Here is a 12,060-nt window from a genome sequence, read left to right on the forward strand (position 1 = left end):
TAAAGGCACCAACAAATGGAGGACTCCTCCCAATTTGAGGATGTAACTTTTTCCAGTGACATTTCTAAAAAAGTTACGAAATTGCTTTCAGAAGGAGAATTAATTTTTGTTATTTTTTTCACACTTGGAAATCAAACTTTTTATTTTTACTTTAAGATTTATTTATTTAATCGTACCAAATCGCATATTCCAGGTAGACCAAGCCAAATTACTCTTTTCTGGTACAAGCGAGAGGTGTGGGAGGTGAGAAGATTCACCAGAGAGAGTGTGGAGCACAGCAGGTGGATTGGCTGAAATAGACTGCTGAGGGGAGCAGCAGGTGAGTCAGGAGAGGCCTGCCGCACCATGTGGGTAGCTCCCTGGCTGGGGATTGAACTCATGCTGCAGTGGCTGCCTAAAGCTTGCTAGCACTGCCTTTAACCCCTGCGCCATCAGGGAGGCCCCAGACTTTTTATTTAAGAAAAATTTTTCAATGCGTATGTTTTGGGAGTGGGGATTATAACCATGTCCATGCTTAGGACATAAGAAATAATTACTTTTGCCAGTGTTTTCCCTATAGATGCTAAGATTGAAGGCCCTTATTAAGATAAAATGTGAGGGCCTCCCCTGGTGGCGCAGCAGTTGAGTGCTGGGCTGCGATGCTGCCCGCAGCCTCTGCAGCGCCGGTTCGATCCCCAGTTGCCGGCGAGGATCCCACATGGCATGGCAGACCTCTCCTGCCGTGCCCACTGCTCCCCTCAGCAGTGTATTTCATCAGTCTGCCTGTTCTGTTCCCCGCTCTGGCTCTGGTGAATTCTCTCACCCTCCCATGCTTCTAACTGTACCCAGTGCTTGTGTAAATAAATAAATGCTTAAAAAAAAATAAAATAAAGATTTAAAAAAAAAAGATAAAATGTGAGGGGTCTCCCTGGTGGCACAAGGGGTTAAGTCTCAGCACTATCAAGCTATCTGCAGCCACTGCAGCATGAGTTCGATCCCTGGCCAGGGAGGTGACCCACATGGAGCAGCAGACGTCTTCTGGCTCACCAGTTACTCCCCTCAGCAGTGTATTTCAGTCAATCTGCCTGTTCTGCTTCCCACTCTGTCTCTGGTGGATCCTCTCATCCCACACCACCCTCCAGTTCTTGTATGCATAAATAAATAATAAAAAAATTAAAAAATAATAAGATAAAATGTGAATGAATTTAGCTTCCTCCTGACTGAGTAGGTAACACTCCTCTCCCCCTTCCTGGTTGGCAGCTTCTAAATAGCTCCCAAGGGATGTCGCCTCCTGCCAGTCACTCCCTTGGGTGTTCCCCTCCCCTTCAATGTCAGCTGTGAACTGACCAGAATGTGATGAAGTGATCAGATGTCACTGGTGAGATGAGGTGACATGGAGATCTGTAGCTCAGTTCTCTCTCTTTTCCCCTTAGATCACCTAAGGGAGAAGTCCATTGCCTTGCTGTGAGGCTGACCTGGGCAGGGTATGTGGGAATGAACTCAGAAAACCATCTTTCAGCTCCACACAAGGCTTGAGGTGACTGTAGCTCCTGCTGACAGCTTGAGTGTCCCTTATCTCAGAACTGGAGTCAGAGGCAGCACTGTGCCCGGATTGCTAACCATCAGAGACTGAGGGATAATAAATACATCTTGTCCCACATGCCAAGTCTTGGGTAATTGAGTCTGTAATATATAACTAATGGTCCCTTAAAGGATAACACACATAGATTGTTCACTAGCATCCTCATGACTCTACTTATCTTATTATTCCTCCCTTAGCCTGTTGTTTCCCTAGTTTCTTCTCTGTGTTATTTTTCGGTACCCCAGAGCCCAGTTTGGGTGATATTTGATGCATGTCTGCATTTATAATTAGGCCAGTTCCTAGATCAGCTTAGCCTGGACAGTGACCCTCAACTTTTTTTGAGGTCAGCTGTCGGCTGGCATAGGTCACTGCTGTTTGCCTCTTATTTCAGAAACTAAAACTCAACATTGCACATCTCTGTTTAACTAGACCCTAAAGGACTTTGGAAAGGTCCTAACATAGCGCTTAACTTTTAAGAGCTAGAGTTGCTCAGTCAACTGAGTTTATAAGATCAGGAATTATTTTAGAGTTATTCACATAGAGATGATAGTTAAATCCAAAAAAAAAAAAGTGCCTTAAAAGTGAGAATCAGAAATGTGAGAATATAGAGACTAAAAAAGTTGGCTATGGTGTGTCTATTGGGGGGTGGGATGCATGATAGCTTTTGCAGAACTAATCTTTTTGTCACCCCACCAATCTGTAACATTAGCTGACATCATCTGACGTGCAGCCTGAGCTTCATAGAGAAATAATTATTATGACCGCTCACCTGCCTACTTTCCTAGGATGCTGAAGAATTTTTCTGGATAGCCAGACTCCAGAAAAAATTGCCTAGGAGTAAATCTGTCGGTCTGGCAATAAGATGATGTAGAGGACATTTTGTTCTCCTCTAAATTCCCCTTAAACCCGCTGAGCTATGAAGTCTGCATCTCCTGGGCTCAGCTGTGGCTTCAGCCTCTGCTGGGAGCCCATGATTCACAGAGCCCTGCAGCAGTGCTGACGTGGGTGCTGGCCAGCACCCCCACCCAGCCCCCCTGTGGTCTTGGGTAGCTGACGTGATGAGGATTCTGCCTGCGATGCCAAGGTGGCTGATGGCTCTGTCAGAACTACTAGTCAAGCTGTTTATTTGCCACAGGGGAGAGAAAATGACCCAAAGATTGCCTGGATTTTGTAATTTACAACTGCCTCTCCCAGCACCGGGAAGACAGACCTACTGCGAGAGCTCGGTGCTCTAAGCTTTCATTTTGTAAACTAATTGTGTGAACAGCGTGGTGATTACAGATGTAGGCTTTGAGGTCAGAATAAGTGGGGTGGCATTCTGGCCCCCACACTTGCCAGTTCTGTATTCTTGCACCAGGTATTTGAATTCTGAGTTTCAATTCTGTCATCTATAAATGAGTATCAAAATGATACCTGATTCCTGAGGAGGGGGTCTTGAAGAGGGCAAAAAAAAGCAAGCAACAAAAAAACTCTTAAAATACTAGCTGGTCCATAATACTTAAAAAATGTTTACTATTAATATTTTTGGTATTCTTACTATTAATAACGTTTAAAACCTTTTTCTAAGCAATCATTGAATTGTACTTTTACCTTCAAAGTAGACAATTAGCCTATTTAAAGGACTATAGTTCAGATAAAGTGAAAGCCTTTCATTTAAAATATTTTCTTACGGGTAAAGGAAAAATTAAATATATAATATATCATTAGTGATTAATTCTGAAACCTTGAGATCTTAAACTATATTTCTTCATGTGACTTTTAATATAATGTGTAACTGCTTTACAATTGCCAATAGTTCATACTTTTCTATTTAGTGAAAGTCGGCAAAATTGGCTTCTCCTTTAGGTTTGAAAAGTTGTCCCAAAGGCAACATTTTAAATATAATAGTTCTTCATATCACTTGTTTTAGTTCTGCATTCATTACCATGAGCAGGTCTTCATTCATTACTATGAAAAAGTATTAAATCTCCCACACACACTTATTTGCATAGAGAAGGGTTCCTGTGTTCATCATGCAGGTGTATGTCTCAAGCTTAAGTGCTTTTCTGGTGAAGAATGGGTAGAAGTAGCCAGATGTTCATTTTTCCCCAGCATGATCAGCTTGGAAGTGCAAATACTGAATTTGTTTCTTCTCTTTTCCTCCCAGAAACAATTATTAGAAAACCACCATGCCACATATGAAGGTTAACTTAGTTGTGTTGTCCCTTTATTGTTGGGGTGTACACACCCTAAACTTAGACAAGGAAATGAAGATTCACAGGCAGGTTTGGGTGCTCAGAAGCCTTGACCAGATCATTCCATTACCAGTTGCTTAAATATTACTTGTGATTCTTGATGTAGTGGGATTTTCCGTAATGTTGCATATGGTCTTTAGTTACAACAAGAACTTCTTTAAAACTATATTTCTTTTGAGAAGAATATCCCATCACAGTTTTTCTTCCTTGCATGCTAATATTTTGTTGGACTCGTCACGGTGACCAAACCTCCTAGCCTCCTCTTCAAATAGAGTTTTTATTTTAAAAGATCACTTTCATTTTCACCTAGGACAACATTTAGGTCAATCCTAGAACTTAAGAAAAGTGCCTAAATGAAAGGCTGTTTGCTACATCTGTCAGTTAACACAAATCTAGGAAAGCATTTACCCAGAAATAGTAAACAAACAGTATTAAACGAACAGTAGGTCAGTGTTCTAGATTTTTCATTGCAGTGCTATATGACATTGCTGTGGAGTTTCATCATGTTATAAAATTGGATACTGTATGTTTAATATACAAAGTGCTCTGTTATTAGTCCCAAGAAGACAGAGTGCACTCTGGGAAGCTGATCCATGAATTAAGTTACTCTTCCAATGATTGCATATTAAGTTTTAGTCCTGTAATTACAACTGTGAGGAAAAACGGCCTGTTTCCTTGTGGAAATTACTCTTCAGTGGGAGGAGACAAATGAATCAACCCATTGTGTGCCAGATTATGGAAAAAAATGAAGGTACAGGAAGGATTATAGAGAGGGCGGGAGGGGATGGTGTAATCAATGGAGTTAGAGAAGCTCTCTCTGAATACGATGTTGGGGCATTGGACAAAATGAGGGTCTTGTCATATTTAGGATGTGTGTGTGAGGAACAGTGATACAGCAATTGCCATGGAAGCAAAAGTAACAAGGGAGAGGGTAATAGAGGTTGAAAGAGTGAGGGGTGAAGAAGGTGCATGTTGCACATTGGAGAAAGATGTAAGGATTTTGGCTTCTATTTACTTAGTCTTGACCAAGCAGGAAGTTCTGTTTTCTTATGCTTTAAAAGGGTTGCCCTGTTTGCTTTGTGATAATAGACTGAAGAAAATAGGGCATAATTTTTTATTATTATTATTATTATCATTATATAAGCCATATATGTGTAAATGCATTCATATATGATATTACAATGCATTTATTATTGAAAAAAAGACCAATTAGTAGCCTAACTAATACAGAACTGAAACTTAAGTATTGCATTTACCAGAATGAAGATGTCACGATAACAGGAAGGCATCACAGGTGGTATTTTATATAAGCAGACCCTAGGATAGACTTTAGGTTGACACTTGTAGAAGGAAGAAGATGTAGGCTATAGTCAAGGAAGAATTTAAACTATGTGAATTGTGATGCAGGCTTAAAAAAAAAAAAACAACAAAAACAAACCTTGGCCAGTCCTCCTGTGGAACCCTATAGTTGGGGTGTGAAGAGAGTTCTGCACAGAGCTTAAATATCTGGGTATTTATAACCTGGCCTGTCATTCCTTGGATGTGTGCCTGCTTGGGGGAGCAGATCTGCAGCTGACACAAACCCTGCGTAGGAACTGGAAGTCTTTTCATGCCGTGATTTAGTAGCAACTGAGAATACCAACCCAAGATGGGGAGGTGGCTGGAGTGATAGCCTTTTGAAGGTGAAAGAAGGTGGCATTGAGTGGATCCTTGCACAAAGGATTACTGTTAGCTAGCGATTATCAATCAGTTTTTTTTTTTCCCAGTTATTTTAGGCAGCATGAAGTTGACACTAATAAGTGGGAAAACGCATGAGAAAAAGTTTTAATTTTTTCCAACCCCAAAAGTCCTCTCTGGTAGGTGAATATAGAAGTGGTTTTTTTTAAGGTTTATTTATTTATGCATAAAAGGGTGCAGGGGGTGAGAGGATTCATCAGAGACAGAGTGGGGAGCAGAACAGGCGGACTGACTGAAATACACTGCTGAGTGGAGCAGCGGGTGAGACAGGAGAGGTCTGCTGCACCATGTGGGTCACCTTCCTGGCTGGGGATCGAAATCATGTCACAGTAGCTGCAGATAACTTCATAGTGTTGGCCCATAACCCCTTGTGCCACCGGAGAGGCCCCTAGAGGTATTTTCTCTCTCAGTTATCTCATTGAGTTACTGACTTCAGCAGCATATAAAGGTGTCATGCAGTTATTTCCTTAAAATGTGCTTGAACATCATGGTGGAAAATACTCGTTTTTCTCTTTTGTGGAATTTGGTAGTAAATGTTTCCTGAAAGCCATGGTAGTAGCGTTCCATCTTCCCCTAGTAGGGTCTGCAACACACCCTTTTGCAGTGAAAGTGAGCAAATAGAGAAGTCTGGCGTGGAAAGGGTCAGTGGCCATTACTTGGAATGGATTTTCCTCGCCAACTCAACTGCTTCTCAGCAGAGTGTGCTAGACACACCAGCACGCCAAACTGAATAGACACAGTGTCACACTAGCCACTTAAATTCAAATTCCGTGCATGGTAATTTTGCTGTACCTCATTTCATTCCTTAAAGTGTATAAAAGCTATTATGAAAACCTCTTGACTTTGTGGCAGACATGGTTTTAAATTTTACATTGACAATGACTAAAATTACCAGGAAGTACCTTAACATGAAGGCAATTGAAAATACAAGTTTCTTGGAGAGAGGTTGCCTCTGCGTAAGGGAGCTGGAGTTAAGCAGATGCAGTTTTATGTAGAAATAACTGATACAGACTTTTAAACTTTAGAGAGGTTAGTGAGAGAGCATATAGAAATCTCCTCTGGAGGGTACTGAATAATACACTTAGCAGACAAATGGGAACAGCAATGGCTGACCTCTGAATGTTTCTTCCAACCTTAGGATTCTCTTCAGTTCTGTCCCAGAAGCGCTGTTTGCTGATGGCTGAACAGCTTCATTTCTCTACGCCTCATTTCTCTTGCTGATAAATGTGTGAATGTTCTTCTAGCACATCTGGTAGAGTAGTTATAGGAAACCCCACCCCTAAAGATGATATTCACCTGCAGTTTTGACTGAGGGGAGTTTATCAACTCGCATTAAAAGATCCCAGTATTTGGAAACTTTTATTTTTTTTTATTAAATAATAAATTTTATTTTTATATTCCCCATACAATTGCAACCCCCCCATTCTGACCCCAATCCCTCCCCTCCCGCCCCCCACCCCCCAAAAAGTGTCTCTGGTTCATAGTTTTTTGTTGATTTTGATTTTCACTTTCTTATAGTTATTCATTTTCCTGTCCCTTATTTAAGTTTTCTAGATTCCTGCTATGAGTGAGACCATCCGGTATTTTTCTTTTTCTTTTTGGCTTATTTCGCTGAGCATGATCCCTTCCAGCACCATCCATGTTGCTGCAAATTGCATGTGTTTATCTTTTTTGAATGCTGAGTAATATTCCATGGTATATATGTACCACATCTTCTTGATCCAGTCATCTATTTTGGGGCATTTGGGTTGTTTCCAAAGCTTAGCTACTGTAAACAGTGCTGCTATAAACATAGGGGTGCAGGTGCTCTTTGGAATTGATGTTTCTGTGTCCTTTGGGTAAAGACCTAGGAGTGGAATTGCTGGATCCTATGGAAGCTCTATGTTTAGTAGGACCAGAAATCTCCACACAGCTCTCCATAGTGGTTGGACCAGTTTGCACTCCCACCAACACTTCTTAAAAACTGAGAGCTTATCATTGTTGGTCATCCAGACCATGACCTTGATGATCATGAAAGTCCAGCATTTGCAAAGAAACCAAGATGTGTCCACATTTGATTCCATTATGTTTCCCTTTTTGTTTCATTCCAGGCTTATTCCCACAGTTCCCCACTCATTCCTTTTCCCGAAATGCTCTCCTCGGTGTAATGTACACAAATCCTATTCACTCTTCCAGCCACTCTTTCTCACAACAGATTCTTTGGCTGTTCAGGTCTTATTGATCTATCTTTGCGCACAAATCCAATATGGTTTATACTTTGCGGAAGACTTTTACAGATTTAATTACATAAGATCAAGTATTGTTCATCTTTTGGTTTTTATTCTATTACCAACTCATTGCACAGTGTTCTGTCTTTCAAGACCCTCAGCAATTGCCCTCCTGATACCCTGATCTTGAGTCTTGAGGTTTCTAAAGGAATGCTCTGTGCATCTTTTTTTTTAAAGATTTACATACTTATGCATACAAGAATAGGCCAGAGGTGGTGGGTGAGAGAATTCACCAGAGACAGAGTGGGGGACAGAACAGGCAAATTGACTGAAACACACTGCTGAGGGGAGCAGCAGGCAAGTAAGGAGAGGTCTGCTGCACCATGTGGGTAGCTCCCTGACCTGGGTTTGAACTCGTGCTGCAGTGGCTGCAGATAGCTTCATAGTGCTGCATCTTAACCCCTTGTGCCACCAGGGTGGCCCCCTCTGTGTGTCTTTAGTCGAACAGTCCAGGCACCTTTAAATGTATAGCTTTTAAATCAACATAAAACCTTTAGACCTTTAATCAATTACAGTCAGTCCTAAGACTGACTGAAGTTTGCATTTCTCAAAGAGATGTGGCCTAGATAATTTGCATCAATTATCCTGAAAGTGAAATTGGCAGTCACTGTTTATTTACCTGTGAAGTCAGTGAAAAGGAATGGAAAAACAAAAATAAAATAAAATAAAATAAAAAAACAACTCCCTCAAGGGAATATATTTTTTCTTCTTTAACTTAATCTTATGTGTTTAGAAGCAAACTATAGCAAAAATACCTACTTGTTTCAAAAATATTCTTGATATTCCAGGGTTATAAAAGGCAACTACAACCTTTCATTACAAACTAAAATCTTGAAAAGTATTAGCATGAATGATTTTATGTACACATGAACAAACTACCTCTGAAAGAGAATTCTTATCATGATAGCACTAGTTAAGATTACAAACATGCTCTGAGGAAAAGTTGAAAAACATGAATGAGGAGACAGACTGATCTCAGGGTAGTAGTTTCCTGAGGCGAAGGAAGGGGAATAGTGAGATATGGGAAGGTTATAAAGGGTAATCCTACTGGATATATATAGTTTATTTACAAAGAAAATATCTGGAGCAAATATTGCTGAAGAATAACAATCTTTAATTTTGGGTTAACTACCAGAAATGGATGGTGTTACATTACTCCTTGTATCCTGTCTATATAATTCCGTCTGTTTTAAGTATTTTGTTAAGTATAAACAATGCTGGCACATTTCTGTTAATGTCCCTGTTTTGAAAGATAATAACCATTATTACATTGCTGACTGATGCTTTTGATAATAGTGAATTAAATCTGCCAAATATATATTAATCACCCAATGTTTGCTTAACTTCTAGGATAAAGTCATAGACCAGTAACTCTTACTTTCAAGATGCTTATGGAGGGAGAAGGAGAATAAATAAGTGAACTAGGTAAAAAAAAAAAAAAGACTCAGAGCATTGTAAGAATGTTAGTATCTGATGTAATTTTAAAGGTAAAATAGGTGGGCTGGGAAGTCTGGAGAGGATATACCCCCTAAAACAGGCAGGAAGCTCAGCGTGTTTGAGAAAGAGTGAGTGGTATCAATTCAACAGTGGAAGAAAAGACACACTAAGCTGCAAGTTTCTTAGTGCATTAAGCACACATTTTTTTAAAAAGATTTATTTTGATTTATGTATACAAGAACTATTGTGTAGGCCGGAGGTGCAGAGGCAGTTTGGTGAGAGGTTCACCGGAGACAGAGTGGGGAGCAGCACAGGTGGGTCTACTGAAATACTCTGCTGAGGGGAGCAGTGGGTGAGACAGGAGAGGTCTGCTGCCCCATGTGGATCACCTCCCTGACTGGACTGTAGCTTCATAGTGCTGAGACTTAACCCCTTGCACCACCAGGGTGGCGCGCATTAAGCACACATTTTCCTTCTGCAAAGCAATGGAATTAAAAAGTGGATTCTGGCTTCCAAATCACAATAGAAATAAAAGAAAATTAAACGTTGTTTCCTGTTGCTGTATGTCATTGCTTTCAAAGAAGCTGAGCAAAATGCTCATTTTGGAATTTCTTTTAAGGAGAGATGGAGTAAAGATGAATTTTGGGATTAATGGAAGTTAAAAGTCAGGGAGAAGATATTAAAACTTTTACCTCCTATGCATTACATAAGTAGACAATATGATACATAAGGAAAGATTTGTTAAACATGCAAATGATTGGGAAGTTAACTAGGTAGTAAATTTTAATGTGTCATTCAGTTTTGGTCAGGAACATATATACAAAAATGTACCTTTATAAGGTTTCTAAAGAGATCAAAAAGAATAAATGCACTTTATAAATATATGTTCAAACATTCTAGTATAGTTACTATTGGAATAAAATTGAGTCAACATATTAATCATATTCATTCTACGAGAAAAATTGATTCACTGTACTCTACCCTTGTCTAATAACACCTTTGGCAAAGATGCAAGTTCTTCATGCTAGACAATAATGTAGTTATTACATATGTGTCTTGATTGAGCACTGGCTTTTATTTATTTTTTTTTCATTTTTAGTTTAAATAGTTTTGAGCAAGGTCGTGGCTACTATGTTAAATAACCACCCTTAGCACTTTATATGTTTATGTTTCCAAGTGGTTGAATTTTAAAATTTTCCATCAAACAATAACTTTAGATTTTGCTGAACAGTGGATGCAGAAGTGGTGTGCATTATTTCTGACTGTTAAAATGCAAATGCTTAAATTGTAGCCTAAAGTAAATCAGTTATGTAAATGTCCTTTGAGTGTTTACTGCATGGAAAAATTTGCTAGTTCCATCAACAGTGGCACAATTGGTGAACACAAGGTAGTTGTGTTTGCAAAGACTTTGCAGATTAATTTTGTTGTATAGAAAAAGGTTCCTGGCTACAGTCTTTATGGACAATGAATTAAGAATCTTTGATTATAAATATTTTTAGTAAATCACCAAATCAATGAATCAAATGGTACCTAGTTAACAAAATAGGTGATAACTATGATAGTTTTTTTTATTATTATTTTTTAACAAAGATGTTATTCTAATAGAAAATAGCATGACTTAAAGCTGCTGGGTTTTCTAAAGCTAGCAAAAGATAACTTAGGACTTTAAATATATTTTTCATGTATTAAATGTAACTCATGGATGTAAATGCCTTTTTTTTTTAATTATCTGACTAAACAGAAAAGCAGCACACCATTTCAGGTGTCCTAAAATATCTGAAACTTGGGGTTGCTCAATAGCTTACACTGCTTAGTTCTGATTTGTGTCAGAAAGAAACAGCACTTTATTATGACAGTAATTTAAAGGAACTCAGTCAAGATTAGTATCCTGGGCAGAACATTTAACATATTCCTCACTGCAACACTTTTGGAATCGTGTGTTCTCTTTCCAGATAAATGCAAGCACGAACATAATCTTTCAAGGAATTAAATGAACCAAATCATGCCAGTGACCCCTGCATGAAGCTGCTATTAGAACCCATGAATTTTACATCACTGAGGAGAAACATGTCCAGTTAAATGTGGTCACGAAAACAGCACAGCTACAAACAATAGAATCAAACTGGGGAAGGAATACTATTGCAGAAATATCAAAAGCAATTTGAAAAATTGATTTCCTTAAGATGAGCAATAATTGTGTAAGGTTTAGTAATCCAGCAATACATCATTGCGACACAAAAGCAGCACGGGCAAAAGTATTTTCTAAAAGTGTGGGCAAGGTATAAATTCTAATCGCTCAATAAATGTTCTGAGGATTAGAAATTGGGAACCCTCTAGTGGTACCCCATACTCATGATGCAGGTATTATATATACACTGCTAAATGGACATTAATAACATCAGTATTCTCAACTTTGAGTTTCACTGTTTCACTTCTTTGTGTTAAAGTGGACACTCATATCGTGTGTGTATGTGTATATGTGTGTGTACATGTATACATAATACAGATATACATATATAAGGACATGCATATTTGTGCATATGTCTATATAATTTGAAATATAAAACTGTGCCCTTTTACCCCATACTTTACATGTCTGGAATTTATGGCTGTAAAGTTTATAAATACAGCTTTTAAAATCAAACTACTCAAAAGTAGTTTGCTTTTAGGAGACTAGAGAAGAGAAGTTTGTTGTGTATTATATAGTGTATGAGTTTACATGTTATACTTATTACCAAAAATAAGTGTAGATTCTGGTAAAGAAACTTAACAAATTCTGGAAATAAGCCACAAAACAGCTTAATGTTCTTTCAGTATCATCTTA

The sequence above is a fragment of the Talpa occidentalis genome, unplaced genomic scaffold, assembly GCF_014898055.3.
Source record: "Talpa occidentalis isolate TD23 unplaced genomic scaffold, MPIMG_talOcc4v2.1 talOcc4.13, whole genome shotgun sequence".
NCBI lineage: Eukaryota > Metazoa > Chordata > Mammalia > Eulipotyphla > Talpidae > Talpa > Talpa occidentalis.